At 43.3% G+C, this 8,130-nt stretch overlaps 1 protein-coding gene across 1 annotated transcript in view; it reads left to right on the top strand.

Moving 5' to 3' along the window:
* Nucleotides 1-3,044: 3,044 nt before the first annotated feature.
* The window catches only part of LOC106586792 (norrin-like), a 55,354-nt gene continuing 50,268 nt past the window's right edge, over nucleotides 3,045-8,130 (top strand). The window contains exon 1 of the mRNA XM_014174451.3: nucleotides 3,045-3,332. The gene's annotated coding sequence lies outside the window, so the exon portion shown is untranslated. The remainder of the gene's footprint in view (nucleotides 3,333-8,130) is intronic.

Raw genomic sequence — 8,130 nt, 5'->3', positions numbered from 1 at the left:
CTCTGTCTCTCTCTCTGTCTTTCTCTCTCTCTCTCTCTCTCTGTCTCTCTGTCTCTCTCTGTCTCTCTCTCACTCTCTCTCTCTCTCTCTCACTCTCTCTCTCTCTGCTGCTCTCTGTCTCTCTCACACTCTCTCTCACATTCTGTCTCTCACTCTCTCTCGCTCTCTCTGTCTGTCTCTCTCTCACACTCTCTCTCTCTCTCTCTCTCTCTCTCGCTCGCTCTCTAAACGTTGTATTTTTGTATGGGATCCACACTTCATTTAACAGATTACATTCTCACCACTGGTGCCAGTATCCTTGGTCATATGATATTGATCTTCTCAAATTGTGTAGAATTCCAGAAATGCTTTAAGAAAAGAGACATGAAACTGTAATATTATTGGCAGGATCTGTGTCCGCCTTGGGAGAAGGTATGGCTACTGCTGTATCCCACTAACGATTGTCTCTCCTTCAAAATGCCTCATGACTTTTCTCATGTATCATCCCTCATCCATTCTGTCAGCAATCTTATGATGCTATTGTCTTACTGTCTTTAGGCTGTCTATCTCCCTGTGGAGACAGTTTAGGACAGAAGAACCAACTGTCTGTGTCTCCACAATGAATTCTCATTAACGATAACAACCTGGTAACATGGTGACAGGTAGCCTAGTGGTTAGAGTGTTGGGCCAGTAACCGAAAGGTTTCTAGAGCGAATCCCTGAGCTGACAAGGTAAAAATCTGTTATTCTGCCCTGGAACACAGCAGTTAACCCACTGTTCCTAGGCTGTCATTGTAAATAAGAATTTGTTCTTAACTGACTTGCCTAGTTAAATAAATTGAGGGTAACAAAAACATTTCAGTTATTTGGAAAATGAGAGGAGGATGCCATTTTACTCTGACGTCTACCATTATATCCAGCAGAGGTAAGTTACAGTTCCCGCCCCCCTCTGTCCCCCTCCTCACCCCAACCCCCTGGTGTCCTATAGTGATTGGTCATGTGCGAACAGGAAGGCCAGGGGACCAGTTGTTTTTAAATAAACTAATTCTGTTAACAGTTTTATAACCCCGACCTCGTAAAACTGGCCCAGGCTTTTGGTCGGCCTTCTGATGGCGCAAGTAGAGCACAGCAGTCCGGGCCTGGAATACCCATTTGCCTTGTGGGAGCTTGTCTGTGTGTCAGCTGGTGTGTCTGATGTATGACTACTGTGTCACGTTCCACATCAAACGCATCCAAGCACTTCCCTTTTTGTTTCCCCCTTAAAATAGGGAGTGTGAGAAAGAGAGAGAAAGACAGAGATAGAGAGGTGTAGAGAGAATGACAGAGAGCGGGTTAGAAAGAGAGAGAGAGTGAGTGAGCATAGAGAGAGAGGAAGGGTGGGAGGATAGAGAGAGAGAGGAAGGGCGGGAGAGTAGAGAGAAAGAGGAAGGGCGGGAGAGTAGAGAGAGAGAGGAAGGGCGGGAGAGTAGAGAGAGAGAGGAAGGGCGGGAGAGTAGAGAGAGAGAGGAAGGGTAGGAGAGTAGAGAGAGAGAGGAAGGGAGAGTAGAGAGAGAGAGGATCCAACTAGGATCTGGCTATAAAACACTTGAATCAGTTATAGAACCCATTACTCTTTATTGTGAGGTCTGGGTTTCGCTCATCAACCAAGAATTCACAAAATGGGACAAACACCAAATTGAGACTCTGCATGCAGAATTCTGCAAAAATATCCTCTGTGTACAATGTAAAACACCAAATAATGCATGCAGAACCAAATTAGGCCGATAACCGCTAATTATCAAAATTTAGAAAAGAGCCATAAAATTCTACAACCACCTAAAAGGAAGCAATTCCCAAACCTTCCATAACAAAGTCATCACCTACAGAGAGATGAACCTGGAGAAGAGCCCCCTAAGTAAGCTGGTCCTGGGGCTCTGTTCACAAACACAAACAGACCCCACAGATCCCCAGGACAGCAAAACAGTTAGACCCAACCAAATCATGAGAAAACAAAAAGATTATTACTTGACACATTGGAAAATAATTATTAAAAAAACAGCGCAAACTAGAATGCTATTTGTCCCTGAACAGAGAGTACACAGTGGCAGAATACCTGACCACTGTGACTGACCCAAACTTAAGGAAAGCTTTGACTATGTACAAACTCAGTGAGCATAGCCTTGCTATTGAGAAAGGCCGCCATAGGCAGACCTGGCTCTCAAGAGAAGACAGGCTATGTGCACACTGCCCACAAAATGAACTGGAAACTGAGCTGCACTTCCGAACCTGCTAAATGTATGACCATATTACAGACACAAACAAACCCAATTTTGATAAACTCCCTTATCTATTGGGAGAAATACCACAGTGTGCCGTCACAGCAGCAAGATTTGTGACCTGTTGCTACAAGAAAAGGGCAACCAGTGAAGAACAAACACCATTGTAAATACAACCCATTTTTATGTTTATTTATTTTCCCTTTTGTACTTTAACTATTTGTGCATAATATGACATTTGAAATGTCTTTATTCTTTTGCAACTTTTGTGAGTGTAATGTTTACTGTATAAAAAAAAAAATCACTGTTATTTATTTTCTACTTCACTTACTTTGGCAATGTTAAAATATCTTTCCCATGCCAATAAAGCCCTTAAATTGAAATGTAATTGAAATTATATTGAATTGAAGTGAGAGGGAGGGAGGGAGGGAGGGAGGGAGGGAGGGAGGGAGGGAGGGAGGGAGGGAGGGAGGGAGGGAGGGAGGGAGGGAGGGAGGGAGAGCAGAGAGATGGAGGGAGGGAGAGCAGAGAGATGGAGGGAGGGAGAGCAGAGAGATGGAGGGAGGGAGGGAGAGCAGAGAGATAGAGGGAGGGAGGGAGAGCAGAGAATGGAGGGAGGGAGGGAGGGAGGGAGGGAGGGAGGGAGGGAGGGAGGGAGGGAGGGAGGGAGGGAGAGCAGAGAGAGAGAGGGAGGGAGGGAGAACAGAGAGATGGAGGGAGGGAGAGCAGAGAGAGAGATGGAGGGAGGGAGTGCAGAGAGAGAGAGGGAGGGAAGAGTGAGCGAATGAAAGAGCGAGAAAGGGGGTGAGCAAAGCTCACACGATCAGTCTGCACGAGTCTGTGTGAGAGAGAGAGACAGAGAGAGAGACAGAGGTATATAGAGTGAGACAGAGAGAGAGACAGATAGATAGATAGAGATAGAGAGACATAGAGAGAGAGAGACAGAGAGAAAGAGAAACAGAGAGAGGAGAGCAAGTGAAAGAGGGGACAGAGGGATTGAAAAGCTATTGTAGAAGGAAGAGGAGACTCTACTGGCTGTGTCGGATCAGCAGCAGCTGTTGGATATTCCTGTCTTCCTGTCTACGGTGGCGGGTTGAAGGTAAGACCACCATGGAACCACCAGAGATCTGGAGGTGACCCAGGGCTCCTCTCACTCTCAACCCAGGATCGGTGCACCTTCTCTGGATTTGATACTCACGATCACTGGGTGTCCTCAGCAGTTATTCCATCATAACTGGCATTTATGGGGTACATTAGCAGACTGTCATGTTCAAACTGAATGTCGGTTAATACTGTGGTTTACAGCATTAGGGCTCCAGTTTGCTATTTCCTGCACACATAGACAGAATAACTGTGATATCATATTTTCCATCAAAAGGTATTTTAGCCGGTAACCAATTAATGTTCAAACTGAATGAAGCATAATTATAGCACAGTATTGCTTTGGGTGATGGTTGCCTTATCTTATGTACTATACAGACAATTATATCAACAGTACTTCCATCAATAGGTAGATTATATATAATACAGATCTTTTTAAAGCCATTAGAGGATGGTTGAAGCATTGGTCCTGCCTGGTCAGCTCATTGTTTAGTGATTCAGACGCAGTCATCAGGTATCTCCTGACTCTGCTGTGGTATTTCTAGCCATCAATAGAGTTATATGAACTATTAAAATGATCAGAAATCAGAAACAGATTTAGCCTTTAAGGACTGTGATGATGACATACTGGTATGTGCTATCGTACAACCATAGACATGAATAGATAGAGTAATACATGTAGCTATGTAATGTTGTTGGAGGTATTTCATTACTCAGCATACTCTGTGTAATGTTGTTGGAGGTATTTCATTACTCAACATACTCTGTGTAATGTTGTTGGAGGTATTTCATTACTCAACATACTCTGTGTAATGTTGTTGGAGGTATTTCATTACTCAACATACTCTGTGTAATGTTGTTGGAGGTATTTCATTACTCAGCATACTCTGTGTAATGTTGTTGGAGGTATTTCATTACTCAACATACTCTGTGTAATGTTGTTGGAGGTATTTCATTACTCAACATACTCTGTGTAATGTTGTTGGATGTATTTCATTACTCAGCATACTCTGTGTAATGTTGTTGGAGGTATTTCATTACTCAACATACTCTGTGTAATGTTGTTGGAGGTATTTCATTACTCAACATACTCTGTGTAATGTTGTTGGAGGTATTTCATTACTCAGCATACTCTGTGTAATGTTGTTGGAGGTATTTCATTACTCAGCATACTCTGTGTAATGTTGTTGGAGGTATTTCATTACTCAGCATACTCTGTGTAATGTTGTTGGAGGTATTTCATTACTCAACATACTCTGTGTAATGTTGTTGGAGGTATTTCATTACTCAGCATACTCTGTGTAATGTTGTTGGAGGTATTTCATTACTCAACATACTCTGTGTAATGTTGTTGGAGGTATTTCATTACTCAACATACTCTGTGTAATGTTGTTGGAGGTATCTTATTATTCAACATATGTGTTGCTGAAGATAGATATATAAATCAGTGTGACCACAGCGCAGACAGACAGACAGAACTAGAAGGTGTTTATGTGAACATTTGTATGAAGTGGTGTGTGTGTGTGTGTGTGTGTGTGTGTGTGTGTGTGTGTGGTGTGTGTGTGTGTGTGCGTGACACCATGGCTGCTTGTGTTGCCAAATATCTTATTCATAATAGCCGTAAGAACATTGTTACTGTCAGTGTGACAATCATTATGCTGCTGTGTTATGATGTCAAATCAGTCCACATAATTACACCCCCTGGCTCATAGAACAGAACGGTGTGTGTGTGTGTGTGTGTGTGTGTGTGTGTGTGTGTGTGTGTGTGTGTGTGTGTGTGTGTGTGTGTGTGTGTGTGTGTGTGTGTGTGTGTGTGTGTGTGTGTGTGTGTGTGTGTGTGTGTGTGTGCTGATGAGAGAGACACACAGAGAGGAGACAGACAGAAACAAATTGACTGTTTATTAGGTTGACGTGTGAAGGCAGGTTCTGTGTTTATGTGAGAGTATCAAAATATCAAATAAAATCACATTTTATTGGTGACAGACACGTGTTTAACAGATGTTATTGGTCACAGACACGTGTTTAACAGATGTTATTGGTCACAGACACATGTTTAACAGATGTTATCGGTCACAGACACGTGTTTAACAGATGTTATTGGTCATAGGCACGTGTTTAACAGATGTTATTGGTCACAGACACGTGTTTAACAGATGTTATTGGTCACAGACACGTGTTTAACAGATGTTATTGGTCACAGACACGTGTTTAACAGATGTTATTGGTCACAAACACGTGTTTAACAGATGTTATTGGTCACAGACACGTGTTTAACAGATGTTATTGGTCACAAACACGTGTTTAACAGATGTTATTGATCACAGACACGTGTTTAACAGATGTTATTGGTCACAGACACGTGTTTAACAGATGTTATTGGTCACAGACACGTGTTTAACAGATGTTATTGGTCACAGGCACGTGTTTAACAGATGTTATTGGTCACAGACACGTGTTTAACAGATGTTATTGCTCACAGACACGTGTTTAACAGATGTTATTGGTCACAGACACGTGTTTAACAGATGTTATTGCTCACAGACACGTGTTTAACAGATGTTATTGCTCACAGACACGTGTTTAACAGATGTTATTGGTCACAGACACGTGTTTAACAGATGTTATTGGTCACAGACACGTGTTTAACAGATGTTATTGGTCACAGACACGTGTTTAACAGATGTTATTGGTCACAGGCACGTGTTTAACAGATGTTATTGCTCACAGACACGTGTTTAACAGATGTTATTGCTCACAGACACGTGTTTAACAGATGTTATTGGTCACAGGCACGTGTTTAACAGATGTTATTGCTCACAGACACGTGTTTAACAGATGTTATTGCTCACAGACACGTGTTTAACAGATGTTATTGCTCACAGACACGTGTTTAACAGATGTTATTGCTCACAGACACGTGTTTAACAGATGTTATTGCTCACAGACACGTGTTTAACAGATGTTATTGCGGGTGTAGCGAAATGCGTCTGTTTCTAGCTCCAACAGTGTAGTTAATTCTAACAAGCAATATCTAACAATTTCACAACAATACACACATATCTAAAGTAAAGGAATGGAATTAAGAATAAATCTATATTTATGTGGGGGAGGGGGGGGGGGTGTGGATGAGAGGATTTCTGAGGTGAGGTTTGTTGTGCCTGAATGATGAAGCCTAGGGACATAGCTTTCGCGGTGTGTGTGTGTGTGTGTCTGTGTGTGTGGGTGTGTGTATCAGTGTGAGTGTGGGTCTGTGTGTGTGTCTGTGTGGGTGTGTGTGCATGTGTGCATGTGTGCAGGGTTAGTATCGGGGTTATGGCCTCATGCCGAGTGGCGATGATGACAGCTACAATGGGACTCCGGTAAAGAAGAGAGACAGATTGCTGGATACAGAGAGAGACAGAGAGAGAAAGAAACAGAGTAAGCAACACATACTTCCATCCAGACATCTCACTTCAGTCGAAGCCAATGATACCAGTTGAGAAACACCTCATGCTCATTGTGTGTGTTCTGCTGGTGTGAAAAGACTGTTCTTGAATTGTTTGGAGAGGAGTAGGAGGAGAGGAGGTGTGTTTGAAGTGTCAAACACGTCTCCAGAAACATGTGTAGTCAGACCAATCCAGGTGTGTGTGTCCGTGTGTGTGTGTGTGTGTGTGTGTGTGTGTGTGTGTGTGTGTGTGTGTGTGTGTGTTTGTGTGTGTGTGTGTGTGTGTCTATCCATCTATGTGGGGATCGTTCTCTCACCATCACACACCAGTGTGTTTCTATCCACCAGTGTGTTTCTATCCCCCAGTGTGTGTTTCTATCCCCCAGTGTGTTTCTATATACCAGTGTGTGTTTCTATCCCCCAGTGTGTTTCTATCCACCAGTGTGTGTTTCTATCCCCCAGTGTGTTTCTATCCCCCAGTGTGTTTCTATCCCCCAGTGTGTGTTTCTATCCCCCAATGTGTTTCTATCCACCAGTGTGTGTTTCTATCCCCCAGTGTGTTTCTATCCCCCAGTGTGTGTTTCTATCCACCAGTGTGTTTCTATCCCCCAGTGTGTGTTTCTATCCACCAGTGTGTGTTTCTATCCCCCAGTGTGTTTCTATCCCCCAGTGTGTTTCTATCCCCCAGTGTGTTTCTATCCCCCAGTTTGAGTTTCTATCCACCAGTGTGTTTCTATTCACCAGTGTGTTTCTATTCACCAGTGTGTTTCTATCCCCCAGTTTGAGTTTCTATCCCCCAGTGTGTTTCTATCCCCCAGTGTGTTTCTATCCACCAGTGTGTTTCTATCCCCCAGTGTGTGTTTCTATCCACCAGTGTGTTTCTATCCCCCAGTGTGTTTCTATCCCCCAGTGTGTTTCTATCCCCCAGTGTGTTTCTATCCACCAGTGTGTTTCTATCCCCCAGTGTGTTTCTATCCCCCAGTGTGTTTCTATCCCCCAGTGTGTTTCTATATACCAGTGTGTGTTTCTATCCCCCAGTGTGTTTCTATCCCCCAGTGTGTTTCTATCCACCAGTGTGTTTCTATCCCCCAGTGTGTGTTTCTATCCACCAGTGTGTTTCTATCCCCCAGTGTGTTTCTATATACCAGTGTGTGTTTCTATCCCCCAGTGTGTTTCTATCCACCAGTGTGTGTTTCTATCCCCCAGTGTGTTTCTATCCACCAGTGTGTTTCTATCCACCAGTGTGTTTCTATTCACCAGTGTGTGTTTCTATTCACCAGTGTGTGTTTCTATCCACCAGTGTGTGTTTCTATCCACCAGTGTGTGTTTCTATCCCCAAGTGTGTTTCTATCCCCCAGTGTGTTTCTATCCC

Source organism: Salmo salar, chromosome 25, assembly GCF_965601325.2.
Source record: "Salmo salar chromosome 25, fSalSal1, whole genome shotgun sequence".
Taxonomy (NCBI): Eukaryota; Metazoa; Chordata; class Actinopteri; order Salmoniformes; family Salmonidae; genus Salmo; species Salmo salar.
Note: the sequence above shows the minus strand (reverse complement) of the source record. Positions and strands in the feature narration are given on the sequence as shown.